We start from the raw sequence: 18,457 nt of genomic DNA, 5'->3' as shown, positions 1-18,457 counted from the left end.
TCTTACTGTACAGAGGACAAGATCACTGAAACTACACATTCATAATAGCATCTAGGGGGTTGTTCCTGGTGGCAGCACAGTAATGAACTGATACAGAGTGAGACTGTACCTGTTGTGGGGATGAGTGGTCCCCCCTTGCTGGTACCTGATCAACCTTAGGGAGTCAATCTGGATCTGTCTTTGAGGTGTTCAGTTTGAAAGGCTTTTAGATTTGTTTTATGCATTTGAACGTTGACTAAAAGTATGTATGTGCAGCAATATGTTCCTGGTGCCCTCGGAGGCCAAAAGAGTTCAGAAGTGAAATTCCAGGCAGTGGTGAGTGAGTGACCTTGTGTTGCTGCTGAGAATCAAGCAAGCTGGATCCTCTGCAAGAGCAACAAGTGCTTTTGAGCGCTACACCTACTTTCTTACTCCAATGGTTCAGTTTAAACCGTAGGCACAGGAGCCTATGTTTCCATAACTCAAAAGAGTTTGTGATGATCTGTTTTGTCTTTAATTCTTAAAATCCAGCCACATCGGAGTTGGCTAACCATCCATCTATATTAGGATGTCATGTTAGCCATGGCCCCCTTAAGCAGTCAGGCTCCAGGCTGTGTCTCCTTTACTCAAAAGTGGACCAGTGTCCTTGATGTTACTGTCTCCTGACCACTGCACATGATGGGATTTTCTGTAACACACTGCTGGGATTCCAAGTTAGATATACAAATTCCTACCACCACACCAGGCTTCAGCAATCAGTATCATCCCTGAGCTTCTCCCCATGTGAGGCCCTTCTCTCTGGTTGTTCATCATCATCATCATCTTCTTTTTTTAAAGATATTTTCTTCATTTACATTTCAAATGCTATCCTCAAAGCCCCCTGTACTCCCCCCCCTCCCTGCTCCCCAACCCACCCATTCCTGCTTCCTGGCCCTGGCATTCCCCTGTACTGGGACATATGATCTTCATAAGACCAAGGTCCTCTCCTCACTTTGATGGCAGACTAGGCCATCCTCTGTTCCATATACAACTAGAGATACATCTCTGGGGAGTGCTGGTTAGTTCATATTGTTCTTCCTATAGGGTTGCAGACCCCTTTAGGTTTTTGGGTACTTTCTCTAGCTCCATCATTAGGGGCCCCGTGTTCCGTTCAATAGATGACTGTGACCATCCACTTCTGTATTTGCCAGGCCCTGGCATAGCCTCACATGAAAGAGCTATATCAGGGTCCTGTGAACAAAATCATTCTGTAATATGCAATAGTGTCTGGGTTTGGTGTTTGTATATGGGATGGACCCCTGGGTGGGGCAGTCTCTGGATGGTCCTTCCTTCTGTCTCAGCTCTGAACTTTGTCTCTGTAACTCCTTCCATGGGTATTTTGTTTCCCATTTTAAGAAGGAGCGAACAGGCTGAGAAAGAAATTGGGGAAACCACACCCTTCAAAATAGTCACAAATAATATAAAATACCTTGGTGTGAATCTAACTAAGGAAGTGAAAGATCTTTATGATAAGAACTTCAAGTCTCTGAAGAAAGGAATCAAAGAAGATCTCAGAAGATGGAAAGATATCCTATGCTCATGGATTGGCAGGATTAGTGTAGTCAAAATGGCTATCTTGCCAAAAGCAATCTACAGATTCAATGCAATCCCCATCAAAATTCCAACTCAATTCTTCACAGAGTTAGAAAGGGCAATTTGCAAATTCATCTGGAATAACAAAAACCCTAGGATAGCAAAAACTCTTCTCAAAAATAAAAGAACCTCTGGTGGAATCACCATGCCTGACCTCAAGCTGTACTACAGAGCAATTGTGATAAAAACTGCATGGGACTGGTACAGCGACAGACAGGTAGACCAATGGAATAGAATTGAAGACCCAGAAACGAACCCACACACCTATGAAGGGTGCTGTTTCCCTAATTTCTTTCTCGGCCTGTTCGATGACCCATTAACTAATATTATGTGGAATGGTCCAGACCCTGTTTTAATCTGGGGAAGAGGTTCTGTCTGTGTTTTTTCACTAAAAGAAGACAGAGTACGATGGCTGCCTGAAAAACTGGTTCATCAAGTGGACACATATCCTGAATCTTCTAGTAAGTATGATTCTAACCTCATTATGGCTAAAAATTCATTTTATCCAAAAGAGTTAATTTGGAGCACAGCCTCCACTTTCAGAGATTTTCCGGCTTTTCTGCTAATTCTCAAAGCCAGCTCCCTCACACTGGGAGGTCAGAGTCTGAGCTTGAGTGTTGCTGATTTGCAACTGAATAAAGTACCTGGACTTCCACAAAGAAGCTTTTATCCTGTTGCTTTTCAACTATCTCAACTTTGTTTTTCTTTCTTTCTTTCTTTCTTTCTTTGATAAGAAATTGAAAATTTTAATTACCTTCCAACCACTATATAAGTGTCAATCTGTACAAAGACCTGACAAATTCAGTATATGCCAAGGAAGGGGATGGGAGGAGGGCCTGGCTCAAATTCAGAGATCTGCCTGTTTCTGCCTCCCAAGCACTGGGATTAAAGCCTGTGCCATCAAGCCCAGTTGCTTTATTTCTTATATAGTGGTTGGAAACATGTTATTAGCTGGACAAGTAGGCATATGCCTTTAATCACTGCATTTGTGAGGCAGGGGCGAGCCTGGTCTACAGAGGGACAGTCCCAGGACAGTCAAGGCCACACAGAAATGATGTCTTAAATCACTTGTCCTCATCCCTCCTCCAAAACAAGAAGAAATGTGTTGTTTATGGACAAAACACAGAGAATGTGTGTTTGGAGAATACAAATGAACATCTATATCATATTCTCTGCCTTCAAGGATCATTAACCATCATGTAGAAGGAATGCCGGATTCAGTGTTTACAGTGATAAGTTTTTCTTTCTGTAGTTTAAAGACTTATTCTATATGTACTCATTTCTAATGTTTATTTTTTTTAAAGATTTATTTATTGATTATATGTAAGTAAACTGTAGCTGACTTCAGACACTCCAGAAGAGGGAGTCAGATCTTGTTACGGATGGTTGTGAGCCACCATGTGGTTGCTGGGATTTGAACTCCGGACCTTCAGAAGAGCAGTCGGGTGCTCTTTGAGCCATCTCACCAGCCCTCTAATGTTTATTTTTATTCCATGTTTATGGATGCGTTAGTACACATATGTATAAGCACCATGTCATTCAATGCTGGTAGAAGCCAGAGAGACATATGATCCCCTACAGTTGGATTAGAGTCCATTGTGAGCCACAGTGTTGATGCTGAGAATTGAAAATTGAGCCCAGGTTCTATGGAGGAACAGTCAGTGGTCCTAAGCACTGAGACATCTCTCCAGTCTCTAACATCAGTATTTTTAACAAAGACACAAAGTTGGGAGATGGTGAGAGTGGATCTGGAAGAAATAAGTTAAAAGTGGAGGCATACATGTATGTAGGCATGAAGATCTCAATGAATAAAAAGACTGTGTTTGGAAATGTCTTGTTGGAATATAGAAGCCTACATCCAGACCTTATGCAGGGAGTGAGAGACCTAGGGACACTCAGCCCTAAATGGGGAGTCTCCAACAAATTCCTCCTCTCAGAGCTCAGGTTACCCTGTAGAAGAGAAGGCAGAAAGGATATAAGAGTCAGAGGGGATGGAGGACACCAAGAAGACAAAGCCCTTTGTGTCAGAAGGAGCAAAACTCATATAAGCTCACCCAGACTGAAACAGCATGCACAGGGCCTGCACGGGTCTACACCAGGTCCTCTGGGCTTACGTTATGGCTTTCAATTTAGTGTTTTATGAGATTCCTGGCCATGCCAGCAAGTTTGTCTCTGACTCTTGTGCCCTCTCTTGGGCTCTTTTTCTTCTGTTGGTCTACATTATGTGATTTTGATGTGATAGTTTTTATCTTATTGCATTACTTTTTTTTTTTTTAATGAATGAGTAAATGAATGAATGAATGTAAACCTAATCACTTGGGTGAAGGTCAACAACAGTCATTTATACCTGCTGAGAGAGGGAAAATCATTCCCCTCCCCCAATGGAGTAACTCTGGGAATATCAACCACTCCATGGAAGATCACATGATCAACACATTGACCAACAAATAAGTGATGACACTGTGTGTATTTGTGTGTGTGTGTGTGTGTGTGTGTACATGTGTGATTATTTGGATTCAATTGCATGGTTTCTTTTGTTTTTGATTTTTATTTTTGAGTTGTATTGTGCTTTCTAGATTTTCTGTAGATGTATTTGGGTTTGGGCTTGTTTTTTTTTTTGAGAAAGAACTTAAAGTTGGGTGGGTAGGGCAGAGGGAAGAGAGGATATGGATGAACTTGGGAGAGGGGAAGAATATATTTAAATTATATATTCAAATATATTTAAATTAAAAATAGTTTTAAATAATAAAAATTATTTTAAAAGCTACTCATAAGTGCTAGTTATAAGTTCAAAGAATTTCATGTATTACATCTAATGCTTGAGAAAAGGGGGCTTCTTTTCCCTTCAGATCCCCATGAGCACTAATCAAGTGCTCTACCCCTGAGCTAGGGTCTCCTCATCAGGACCAGCAAGCACCAATAGCTGTAGATCCTTAAGTGGGCTTGTCATATTGAGACAAACTAACATGATTCCAATAAAGCTGTTGAGTGGCAGAAAAATTTATTTTTGTGGATTTCTCTGTTTTCTTCTTCCCAGATAAGGCAGCATTCAGACTCCTCTTCATCTGTTTTGTCTTTAATTAGAGAAGTCCAGCCACATCTGGGTTGGCCAACTATCTATCTGCATTTAAGATCTTTGTGTTATAGTAGCCCTGCACCCTTTATGCAGTCAGACCTTAGGCCCACCCTTCCTCCCTCCCTCCCTTCCTTCCTTCCTTCCTTCTATACTTCTTAGTGGACCACTGTCTTTGATGTTACTGCTCCTGACAGTCTATCCTGATGGGATTTTTCTGTACCTTATTGGCTGGGACTCAGGAATACAGTCTCCTAACTCCACCCCCAGCCTTGAGCCCTCAGCATCCCTGAGCTTCCACCAATGCTGGCGACCTTCACCCTGGTCATTATCACTATGCTTCTCAACATGGCAGCTCCAGCATCCCACAGAGAAGCATGGACTCTGCACATTTCCCAGAATGCTTTGCTGTTCCATTCTCTCTGGCAAATGAATATCTCTGAGATTTTCATTGTCTTTTTTTTTTCTTTTATTGGATATTTTCATTTACATTTCAAATGTTATTCCCTCTCCAGGTTTCCCCCTCTGATACCCCCTATCCCATTCCCTTTCCCCTGCCTCTATGAGGTTACTCCCCCACCCACCTACCCACTCCCAACTTCCTGCCCTAACATTCCCCTACACTGGGGCATTGAACCCCTCAGGCCCAAGGATTGCTATTCCCACTTATTTCCAATGAGGCTGTCCTCTAACACATATGCAGCCAGAACCATGGGTCCTTCCATGTGTACTCTTTGGTTGGTGGTCCACTTCCTGGGAGCTCCGGGAGAGGGTTCTGGCCAATTGACACTGTTGCTTCCTCCATGAGGCTGCAAACCCCCTCAGCTCCTTAAGTCCGTTCTCTAACTCCTCCATTGGGGACCCTGCACTCAGTCCAAGGGTTGGCTGTAAGCATCCATCTTTGTGTTTGTCAGGCTCTAGCAGATCCTCTCAGAAGTCAGCCATATCAGGCTTCTATCAGCAGGCACTTCCCAACATCCACAATAGCATCTAGGTTTGGTGACTGTATATGGGATGGATCCCCAGGTGGGGCAGTCTCTGGATGGTCTTTCCTTCTGTCTCTGCTCCACATTTTATCTCCATATTTTCTCCTGTGTGTATTTTGATCCCCCTTCTAAGAAGCTCTGAAGCATCCCCACTTTGGTCTCCTTCCTCTTGAACTTCATATGGTCTGTGAATTGTATCTTGGGTTTTCTGAACTTTTGGGCTAATATCCACTTATCAGTGAGTACATACAATGTGTGTGTGTGTGTGTGTGTGTGTGTGTGTCGGTTACTTCACTGAGGACAATATTTCCAAGTTCCATCCATTTGCATAAAAATTTCATAAAGCCATTGTTTTTTTAGTAGCTGAGTAGTACTCTATTGTGTAAATGTACCACATTTTCTGTATCTATTCCTCTGTTGAGGGACATCTGGGTTGTTTTCAGCTTCTGGCTATGATAAATAAGGCTGCTATGAACATAGTGAAGCATGAGTCCTTATTACCAGTTGGAACATCTTCTGAGTATATGCCCAGGAGAGGTATTGCTGGGTCCTCAGATAGCACTATGTCCAATTTTCTGAGGAATGGTCAGACTGATTTCCAGAGTGGTTGTACGAGATTGCAATCTCACCAGCACTGGAGGAGTGATCCTCTTTCTCCACATCCTTGCCAGCATCTGCTGTCTCCTGAGTTTTTGATCTTAGCCATTCTGACTGGTGTGAGGTGAAATCTCAGGGTTGTTTCCCTGATGACTAAGGATGTTGAACATTTTTTCAGGTGCTTCTCAGCCATTCACTATTCGTCAGTTGAGAATTCTTTGTTTAGTCTGTACCCCATTTTTAGTAGGGTTATTTGATTTTCTGGAGTCTAACTTCTTGAGTTCTTTGTGTATATTGATTAGCCCTCTCTATTGGATGTAGGATTGGAAAAGATCTTTTCCCAATCTATTAGTTGCCATTTTGTTGTATTGACCATGTGCCTATTGACCTTTGCCTTACAGAAACTTTGCAATTTTATGAGGTACCATTTGTCTACTGTGGATCTTAGAGCATAAGCCATTTTTATTCTGTTCAGGAAATTTTCCCGTGCCCATGTGTTTGAGGCTCTTCCCCACTTTCACTTCTATTAGTTGCAGTGTATCTGGTTTTATGTGGAGGTTTTTGATCATGTTGGACTTGAGCTTTGTACGAGGAGACAAGAATGGATCGATTTGTGTTCTTCTACATGCTGACCACTAGTTGAACTGGCACCATTTGTTGAAATGTGCTGTCTTTTGCCAATGGATGGTTTTAGAGACTTTGTTGTAGATCAAGTGACCATAAGTGTGTGGGTTCATTTCTGGGTCTTCATTTCCATTCCATTGATCTACCTGACTGCCTCTATACCAATACAATACAGTTTTTTTTTGTTTTTTTGTTTTTTTTTTATCATTGTTGCCATGTAATATAACTTGAGGTCAGGGATGGTGGTTCCCCCAGGTGTTCTTTTGTTGTTGAGTATAGTTCCCACCATCTGGATTTTTTTGTTATTCCAAATGAATTTGAGAATTTCTCTTTCTTTTTATTTTATTTAAAAAAATGTTTTTGAGATTTGCTCTTTCTAACTCTATGAAGAATTGAGTTGGAATTTTGATGGAGATTGTTTTGAATCTGTAGGCTTACTTTTTATAAGATGGCCATTTCACTGGGTTAGTCCTGCTGATCCATGAGCATGGGAGATAATTTCAATCTTCAGAGTTTTTCTTTGATTTTTTTCTTTAGAGATTTTAAGTTCTTGTCATACACATCTTTCACTTGCTTGGTTAGAATCACACCAAGGTATTTTTTATTATGTGACTATTGTGAATGTTGTCACTTCCCTAGTTTCTTTCTCAGCCTGTTTATCCTTTGAGTAGAGGAAGGATACTGATTTGTTTGAGTTAATATCATATCCAGCCAATTTGTTGAAGTTATCTACCAGGTTTAGGAGTTCTCTGGTGGAAGTTTGGGGGTCACTTAAGTATTCTATCATATCATCTGCAAATAATGATATATTGACTTCTTCCTTTCTAATTTGTATGCTTTCATCTCCTTTTGTTGTCTAATTGCTCTAGCTAGGACTTCAAGTATTATATTGAATAGATAGGGAGAGGGTGGGCAGTCTTATCTAGTCCCTAATTTTAGTGGGATTGTTCCCACTTTCTCTCCATTTATTTTGATGGTGACTACTTGTTTCCTGTATATTTAGGTATGGGCCTTGAATTACTATTTTTTCCAAGACTTTCACCATGAAGGAGTGTTGGATTTAGTCAAATGCTTTCTCACCATCCAATGAGATGATCATGTGTTTTTTTTTTTCCTTTAAGTTTTGTTATGTAGTGGATTACATTGATGGATTTCCATATATTGAACCATCCTTGCATCCCTGGGATGAAGCCTACTTGATAATGATGAATGATCGTTTTGATGTGTTCCCCAATACAGTTTGTGAGAATTTCATTGAGTATTTTTGCATTGATAGTCATAAGGGAAATTGGTCTGAATTTCTCTATCTTTGTTGGATCTTTGTGTGGTTTAGGTATAAGCATAATTGTGACTTCATAGAATGAATTGGGTAGGGTACCTTCTGTTTCTATTTTGTGGAATAGTTTGAGAAGAACTGGAATTAGGTCTTCTTTGAAGGTCTGATAGAACTCTGCACTAAACCCATCTGGTCCTGAGATTTTTTTTTTTTTTTTTTTTTTTGGTTGGGAGACTATTTTGACTGCTTCTATTATGTTAGGAGATATGGGAACGTTTAGATTGTTCATCTGATCATAATTTAACTTTGGTACCTGGTATCTGTCTAGAAAATTGTCCATTTCATTCAGATTTTCCAGTTTTGTTGGTGTCTTAGTTAGGGTTTTACTGCTGTGAACAGACACCATGATCAAGGCAAGTCTTATAAAAAACAGCATTTAATTGGAGCTGGCTTACAGGCTCAGAGGTTCAATCCATTATCATCAAGGTGGGAGCATGGCAGTATCCAGGCAGGCATGGCACAGAATGAGCTGAGAGTTCTATGTCTTCATCCAAAGGCTGCTAGTGGAAGACTGACTTCCAGGCAACTAGGGTGAGGATCTTATACCCACACCCACAGTGACACACCCATTCCAACCAGGTCACACCTTTTCCAACAAGGCCACACCTTCAGATGGTGCCACTCCCTGGTCCAAGGATATACAAACCATCACATTCCACTCCCTGGTCCCCATACACTTGTTCAAAAGCATGAGCCTATGGGGGCCATATTTAAACATAGCATAATGCAAAATGCATTTAGTCCAACTTTCAAAGTCCTCATAGTCTATAGCAGTCGCAACAATATTAAAAGTCCAAAGTTCAAGGTCTCTTCTGAGATTCATTCAACTTAATTAATTGTAATCCCCAAAGCAATGCAGGAAACCAGCTGGGCAAACTCCAAACTCTGCATCTCCATGGCTGATGTCAAAATGGTCTTCAGATCTCCACTCCTTTTTCATCTTTGTTGACTGCAACCAACTGCTTTCTCCTGGGCTGGTTCCACTCCCTGTTAGCAGCTTTCCTCAGCATGAATCCCATGGCTCTGGCATCTTTAACATCTTTGAGTCTCCAAGGCAATTTCAATGTTACAGCTTCCTGTTTCAGTGTCTGGGATTCCACTTGATCTTTTGGACTCCTCCTAAGGGCTGGCATCACTTTTCCAGCTCTGCCCACTGTAGCACTCTAAGCTCAGGTTGATCCACTCCACTACTGCTGCTGTTCTTGGTGATCATCCTATGATACTGACATCTCCAATACACTGGGGTGTTCCACTCCAACTACGCTTCACCAATAGCCTCTCATAGGCTCTCTTCAGGGTGGCAAGCCTCAAATCCTTTGCATGGCCCTTCAGTCCTGGGCCATCAACTACAGCTGAGGCTTCACCTTCTCCAATGGCCTTCCCTGGCCTCTCACAGTGCTAGTCCTCAGCTTCTCTCCATGATCCCTTCATTCCTTCACAAGCAGTACCACCTGAGTGATTCTTACACATTACCAAGTCCAGCTGCAGCATGAGGTACAACCTTAGATATCTCTGGAACACATCTTCTTTGTGCTCCCAGAAAACAATTTCCAGAAGATTTCACCTCAGTGATGCTGGTCTCTTCTTAATCACTGCTAATTCCTTAGCTCCAGCTAACCAGCATCAATTTTCCCAGTACTTCCTTCCATTCTTAACTCTAGAGCCAGAGCCATAAGGCTGAAGCTGCCGAGTTCTGCTGCTTACAGGAACTAGAACTTGTACTATTACATTATCACTAGCTTTATGTTTTCTAAATCCTTCACTGCCTAAGCTTGGCTATCCTGGTTCTTGCTCTGTAGATTGACCTTGAATGCAGAGATCAGCACACCTGTCTCATGGGATTAAAGGTGTGTACCATCATGCCTGGTTCTAAATTCAGCTGGGTAGCGTCTTGCCCCAAGGTCCCACTCCCTTAATTTGTTATTTCCTAGAACACAGGACTTTGCTCCATTTTACTTCTTGGTAGGCCTTTAATACTCAAACCATATATTTTATATTTTGCCTTTCTAAGCTTGCTATGCTTGTTCAAACTTCTCTTTGTGAGACTTAACCAGAGAACAAAGTCTCTGCTGGGCTCTTTTGAAACTTCCTTTGTCAATGCAATTAATGCAATTAATTCAAGTCTCTTCACCTTAGCCTTAGGCAGACTTTTCAGACAAGAGTAAAAAGTAGTCACATTCTTCACCAAAATACCACAAAAACAGTCTTTATGCCACATACTGAAATTCTTCTTCTTTGAAATCTCTTGGGCCAGGTCAACACAGTTCAAATTACTCCCAGCAACAAAGTCTTCCATATTCCTACTAGGATGACCCATTAAACCCCATTTAAAGCATTCCACTGAGTTCCAAATCCAAAGTCCTAAAATCCACATTCTTTCAAATAAAAGCATGGTGAGGCCTATCACAGCAATACCCCACTCCCAGTACCAACTTCTGTCTTACTTAGGATTTTACTGCTGTGAACAGACACCATGACCAAGGCAAGTCTTATATATATTAAAAAAAAAAAAAAACAACAACAAAAAAAAAACATTTAATTGGAGCAGATGGTGCCACTCCCTGGTCCAAGGATATACAAACCATTACAGTTGGGTATAGGCTTTTGTAGTAGGATCTGATAATTTTTTTTTTAATTTCCTCGGTTTCTGTTGTTATGTCTCCCTTTTCATTTCTGATTTTTGTATATTTGGATACTTTCTCTGTGCCCTCTGGCTAGTCTGGCTAAGAGTTCATCTATCTTGTTGATTTTCTCAAAGAACCAGCTCCTGGTTTTGTTGATTCTTTGTGTAGTTCTCTTTGTTTCTACTTTGTTGATTTCAGTCCTGAGTTTGACTATTTTTGCCATCTACTCCTCTTAAATGTATTTGCTTGTTTTTGTTCTAGAGCTTTCAGGTATGCTGTTAAACTGCTAGTGTATGTTTTCTCCGGTTTTTTTTTTTTTTTTTGGAGTTATTCAAAGCTATGATTGTTTTCCTCCTAGCACTGCTTTCATTGTGTCCCATAAATTTGGGTATGTTGTATCTTTATTTTCTTTAATTCTAAAAAGACTTTAATTTCTTTTTTATTTCTTCCTCGACCAAGTTATCATTTAGTAGGGCGTTGCTCAACTTCCATGCATATGTGGGCTCTCTGTTGTTTTTGTAATAGGTTGCATGGGATTATTTCAGTCTTCTTGTATCTGTTGAGGCCTGTTTTGTTACCCATTATATGGTCAGTTCTGGAGAACATACCATGAAGGTATATTCTTTTGTTTTAGGATGAAATGTTCTATAGATATTTGTTAAATCCATTTGGTCCAAAACTTCTGTTAGTTTTGCTTTGTCTCTGTTTAGTTTGTACTTCCATGATCTGTGTATTGATGAGGGTGGGGTCCTGAAGGCTCCCACTTTTATTGTGTGAGATGCAATGTGCGCTTTAACCTTTAGTAATGTTTTCCTTGCATTTGGAGCATATATGTTCAGAATTGAGAGTTCACCATATTAGATTTTTCCTTTAACGAATATGAAGTATCACTTCTTATCTTTTTTTTGATAACTTTTGGATAAAAGTCTATTTATTTATTTATTTTTGTATATTAGAATGCCTACTCCTGCCACACACTCTAGTCTAGTCAGCTTGACAGGCTGTGAAGCCTAAAAGCCACTCACTTGGCAGAGAGTTTCAAGGAAGCTCACCTCCTGGAGTTCTCATTTACCCATATACTCATACTCTTTTCCCGTGTTAGTCTGGTGTATGGATCTACAAGGTCTCTTTTAATATTTCATTATAAATGCCTTTTAAGATTAAATTCTGTTATAGTCTCCCCAGTGTTCAAAGGTTCCAGAAGCCACTAAGCTTAGAATCCTGTAAGAATGCAGTAAGGAAGTTAACCTATTCAGTAACTAATTAAGCATTACAATAGACAGAGCCAGTGGCTTAGAGCTGGTCTGCAGAAAGAGCCAGAGAATCTCACTGAGATAGAAATCTTCAGTACAGGCTACATTGCATATTAAAAGCAAGTTGGTATATTCTCCTGACAAATGGAGATTCTCCAGATACTTAAAAGTTACACTCATATAAGAATTTAGCAAGGCCTAGGAAATTAGCTGGGTTGTGATATTGCATTATTCATGAGGCCTGCCAGGAGCAGAACCCCCTGGTGCTAGCCTTCCCAAGGTCAAAGGTATAACACTAGAGTGTGAAATCCTTGCCTATCACTAAGCTGACCCTAGGCAGGACTGTTTTATCTTTAAACATTTACCTGGTTCCTGTAAATCCTTTTGAAGTCATTCCTTTATTTTGTACCTGGTAACTTCAATGTACCTTGCCTGCTGTGACTTCTGACCCCTTGTACTATATAAAATTTGGTGTTCACTTTGTGACAGTACATTCAGATTCTATACAATCTCTCGTGTTGGTCTGCGGCGTACTCCAGCTTGTTTCTTTGGACCATTTGCTTGGAAAATTTTTTTCCAACTCTTTACACTGAGGTAGTGACATTGAGGTGCACTTCCTGTATGCAGCAAAATGCTGGGTCCTGTTTACATATCCAGTCTTTTAGTCTATGTCTGTTTATTGGGAAATTGAATCCATTGATGTTAAGAGATATTAAGGAATAGTGATTGTTGCTTTCTGTTATTTTTGTTATTAGAGTTGAAATTATGTTTGTGTGGCTATCTTCTTTTGGGTTTGTTGAAAGATTACTTTCTTGCTTTTTCTAGGGTGTAGTTTCCCTCCTTCTGATGGTGTTTTACATCTATTATCCTTTGTTTGGTTGGATTTGTAGAAAGATATGGTGTAAATTTGGTTTTCTCATGGAATATCTTGGTTTCTTCATCTATGATAATTGAGAGTTTTGCTGGGTATGGTAGCCTGTGCTTGCATTTGTGTTCTCTTAGGGTGTGTATGGCTGCCCAGGATCTTCTAGCTTTCATAGTCTCTGTTGTGAAGTCTGGTGTAATTCTGATAGGTTTGCCTGTATATGTTACTTGACCTCCTTCCCTTACTGCTTTTAGTATTCTTTCTTTGTTTTATGCATTTGGTGCTTTGACTATTACATGAAGGGAGAAATTTCCTTTCTGGTCCAGTCTATTTGGAGAGAGAGCATAGAGGACATTAAGCACTCTTTCTCCTGGAATCTCTTTGTGCTGTTCGTTGTATAGAAATTGTCAAATATTGCCAAGTGATCAAGGGTGCAACACCCTGACCTAGACCCAGAAAAAGCAGTAAACCTAACTCTACATGGTGATGCCTACCCCCAACCTCCGAACAGATACCCATATGTGTATCACAAGGGCGACAAGCAGGAGCTCCTGATGGACCCCTGTGCTTTAGCTTAGTGACTCTGTTAACCCAGACTGCAATTCCTACCTCTGCTGTCTATTCATCCTGACCTGTCTATCACCTCTCTTCCCCAGCCCTGCGATTCTGCACTTTATCCTTTGCCATACCATTCAACTCTGAGCCTGACCATGCCCTGTTATCCTGCAGCCACCTTAATATATCTTCTGGCTGACTGCATCTGAACCAATTCTCTCCCTCTGCCTTAGTGATACTTCTATGCTGTGGACTCCTTAAATCTTCTATGACCATTCCATAATCAACACATACATCACATGCACGCACGCACACACACACACACACACACACACCACATTCATGCACACACACACACAACATACATGCACACAAACACATCACATGCATGCACCCATACACATATGTGTGATATGTAATATAAGATCTGAACTTCAACATTAGCAATTAATATCGGAATAAAAGAACCTATATTTGCCAGTAGCCACTTAACAAAAGAATTGGAAGCCCTTGGCAATCTGAATTCACTAAAATTCTGTATCTTGTGAATTCATTAGTATTCCATCAATACTGATATTGTAGAAAGATACAAACAAATCTCCACCTACATTTCTGACATAGCATGTTCACAGCAGGACTCCACTTGTTAAAGGAATCAAATGAGTAATCAAGACTTTGAGTTAGAAATTGGAAATACACATTTTTCAATCAAATTAAACCATTTGGTGATGCAAATAAAATTGATTTCATTTTCAAAGTCTCATGAATAGCACTAAGCTTGCTCTGTTGACCCAGGGCCTGCCTCATACCACAGTGAAACCTTATACTGTTCAGAGTGATACCTGCCTCATGGGCTGAAATGAGGGAAGCCTAAAATCCAGGGAGATCAAGAGTCAGAGGTAAGAAGGCTGAGAAGGCACATTGCTTCATCTGTGCAGGGTCTGAACTCATGAAGAATCATTTATCAAAAATAAAAAACTTGGAGGAGAAAGGAAGAAAGAAATATCAGATCCCAGATCTACACTTCCCCATAAATAAGGTAAAGTATAGGATTAATGCATACTAAGGCACTATTAGACAGGCTGAAGAAAACTATCTGGACTCGGAGAGATGGCTCAGAGCTTAAGAGCACATGTTTCCCAATCACAGGGTTAGCATTTGGTTGCAGCACCCATGCCAGGTTGTAACTTTAATTTGTTTCAAATACTATTCTTAATGATGGTTCTTAAACAGTATAAACTCCCTTTTAACCCACCATTCACCAGAGGTAGTAGGAAAGAAAGGATGCAGTCTTGGGGCAGCTATGTCTGTGATAGTCAATGCGCTTTTTTTGCCAACATTATCTGATTTACCTCTTTGATGACCTTGACCCTTTCCCTTCCTACGCCCTGTAAATAGCATATGACAACTTGTAGTTCAGTTTTGTAACGGGGATAGCATAAGGGCAAGGTGTAGTTGCTGGAGTTTCCTGGTATCATGGTGGATTTGTCAGGATTCACCACTGGAGGAATCAGATTTAATAGGGCTTACAAGATAAGGTTTTAGTTGATGTGCCCAGAGATTGAGTTCCCACTGTTACTAAGTTTGTGTGGTGTTTCTTTCTTGCTGAGATTAGACTGGGTTCCAGAGAGAAAGATCAAGACATGGCTGCCCAGTATGTCACAAAATTGGAACTAAACATTTCCTATAACAAACTTTTGGATGCAGATGTAACATCAAAGTCAAATCCTTTATGTGTGTTGGTTTTGAACATGAGTGGTCAACAGTGGTATGAGGTTGAAGGGAGAGAAGCATTAAGAATTCTTTGAATCCCAAATTTTCTAAGACATTTGTTATTGATTACTACTTTGACATAGTTCAGAAATTGAAATTTGGAGTCTATAACATTGACAAGAAAACTATTGAGTCGAGTGATGATGGCTTCTTGGGAGAATGTGAAGTCACTCTTGGACAAATAGTTTACAGTAAGAAGATAACTCAACCACTGGTGCTCAAAAATGGCAAACCTTCAGGGAAAGGGAGCATTACAATTTCAGTAGAAGAAATAAAGGATAACAGAGTGGTATTGTCTGAAGTAGAAGCCAGAAAACTGGATAATAAGGATCTGTTTGGGAAGTCAGATCCATACTTGGAGTTTCACAAGCAGACATCAGAGAGCCACTGGCTGATGATTCACTGAACAGAGGCTATAAAAAAACAACCCGAATCCCACGTGGAAGCCTTTTAAAATCTCCAATCTCCTTAACTCTCTGTGCTATAAAAAATGGACAAAACCATTAAGGTAGAGTGTTATGATTATGACAACGATGGCTCACATGATCTCATTGGAACATTTCAAACCACCATGACAAAACTCAAAGAAGCCTCCAGAAACTCATCAGTTTAATATTAATGCATAAATGAAAAAAAAAAAAAAGAGAGACAGAAGAAAGAAAGCTACTTCAGGTGTTATCAGTGTGAAGCATCATGAGATTACTGTAGAATGCACATTTCTTGACTACATCATGGGAAGGTGTCAGCTCAATTTTACTGTGGGAGTGGACTTCACTGGCTCTAATGGTGACCCCAGTTCTCCAGACTCCATGCATTACATCAGCCCTAATGGTGTTAATGAGTATTTGAGTGCCATCTGCTCTGTGCGATTGGCAATTCAAGATTATGTTGTTGATAAAATGTCTCCAGCTTTTGGATTTGAAACTCAGGTGCCCCCTCAGTGGCAGGTGTCTCATGAATTCCCAATGGACTTTAACCCCTCGAACCCCTATTGCAATGGAACCAAGGCATTATAGAGGCTTATCAGACCTGTCTCCCTCAGATAAGACTCTGCGGACCAACTAATTTTTCTCCAATTATAAATCACGTGGCCAGGTTTGCAGCTGCAGCCACACAACAGCAGACCACTTCTCAATACTCTTTGCTTGTATTCATCACCGATGGCGTGATCGCAGACCTTGATGAAACCAGACAGGCAATCGTCAATGCGGCCAAGCTGCTCTTGTCTACCATCATTGTGGGACTTGGGAGAGCTGACTTCAGTTCCATGGAGTTTCTAGATGGTGATGGTGGAAGGCTCCGTGCCCCATCAGGTGAGGTAACTACTAGAGATATTGTTCGGTCTGTGCCTTTCAGACAGTTCCAGAATGCTCCAAAAGAAACACTTGCTCAGTGTGTCTTGGCAGAAATTCCCCAGCAGGTGGTGGGCTACTTCAACAAATACAAACTCCTTCCTCCCAAAAACCCAGCTGTGAAGTAGGAGGAGCCAGGGCAGCTACAGGATTTCAAAAGCTGTGTGCAGCAAGGCCATCTCTTACACAGAATGATGTATCTGCTATCTGCGTTTTTTACCCCCTGGGTATCTGATGTGAACCCAGCTTTTTGTATATATCCTATCTGTATAAAGCATACATTTTATACTTTTTGAAGAGGACAGTAGCAAGTCTAGTTCTGCTCAATGAATTCAGTGGTTGTTAGTGATTTATAGAAATTACAAGAGTGCTATTTGGAATTAAATTTAATGTAGGAAAAGTGAGGTTTGTTGGTGTATTGTCTACTTTCTATAATGAAATGCCATTTTTAAGTGTTGCCAGTGGAGTGAATGAGGAATTTCAGGAGGAAGTGGTATACAGGTTGCTATGCTGTTTATAGTAAATATCTTACAAGCCAATGCCCATACTGTGACTGAGAGAGCTCCTTAGGTCAGGTACTGACTTTGTACCTGTGACTCTCTATTCTGCCCCTTTCTGTGCTGCAGGGCTACAGTGTACAAACTGTGTTTTCACATGATTGCTTATGTGAAAAATCAATGGACTTACTCAATTTTGAAAATGAACAATCAACCAGTGGAGAGCTCCTTGTAGTCAAGACATTTTTATTTGCGTTTTGAAATCTTTTCGCTGTGAAGTCTTGCACATATATGGACTTTGCTTTACCGAGTAAATAAGACACTCAAACTTCTGAGGGCATCAAATGATAGGTCATCCCAGAGGCCACATGATTAGACCAGTGTAGGTTGACTAAGTGAGTAGGATTGCTTCATTCACTAAAGCTTTGAGGACCAAACATCTAAGATAAAAATTCAAACACAGTTGCAGGCATGGTGGCACATCATCCCAGCGCTTGGGAGGCAGAGGCTTGAGAGCAAGCACACACCAACCCATCTGCATAGTTAATTTCAGGACAGCCAGCTACCCACTGAGAACATATTTCAGAATAACAAAGAAAAAAAGGTAATTGAGAACTACATTTCTTCTAATTCATGGTATAATTGTAAAAGTTGTTTGTATTTTTTTTCTTGCTATGGTCCTGTGTATTGATTTGTATAGATTTGTTTAGATATTTTTGCCCTTTAAAAATTGTATTATTGTTTTCTTTAAACTTATAATTCTATTTATTTAATAATCAAAATTCCATTTTTCATTTCAATAATGTACTATTTTCTAAGTCCAGAACTCTGTTAAGCATAAAATCTGATATAAGATTTTTTTTATAAAAAAGAATAAAACAGCATACAAACTCTGTCCTAGTTGCTACATTTACATAGAGTGGACTTAGTATTCTTTTTTTTTTTTTTGAGAAATGAATTATTTTAACTTTACTTTGTAGAACATACTGTTACTGAACACACATTTTTGGAATAAATTCTGTAACATTTCCCTGAGGATCTGGATGTCAAATACTCTGCCTTCCTATTCAGTGACCAATTATTGCTAAAAATTTAACAGAATTGTATATTCACCACATATCCTTAAGTGGATGTCCATAGCACCAGTCAGCATTCCTTTCAGTGTTACTGTGTCCTGCCACCACTGCCTGTGTCGTTTTTTTTGCAGGCTTCTCAGAAACAGCTTAGTGCTGAGGTCTGGCTCAGAGACAATCCACTTGTCTTGTTTGCCTAGCCCAGTGAGCAAGTGCCTCCTTCCCACATGGGTAATTG

General features: G+C 40.3%; 1 pseudogene; it reads left to right on the top strand.

Annotated features, from left to right (window-relative positions):
* The first annotated feature begins 15,167 nt into the window (after positions 1 to 15,167).
* LOC110288046 (copine-3 pseudogene) lies at positions 15,168 to 16,777 on the top strand (annotated as a pseudogene).
* Positions 16,778 to 18,457: the final 1,680 nt, after the last annotated feature.

This window comes from Mus caroli, unplaced genomic scaffold, assembly GCF_978045245.1.
Source record: "Mus caroli unplaced genomic scaffold, Mus_caroli_1 scaffold_9, whole genome shotgun sequence".
Classification (NCBI taxonomy): Eukaryota; Metazoa; Chordata; class Mammalia; order Rodentia; family Muridae; genus Mus; species Mus caroli.
This window is presented reverse-complemented; position numbering and strand designations above follow the sequence as displayed.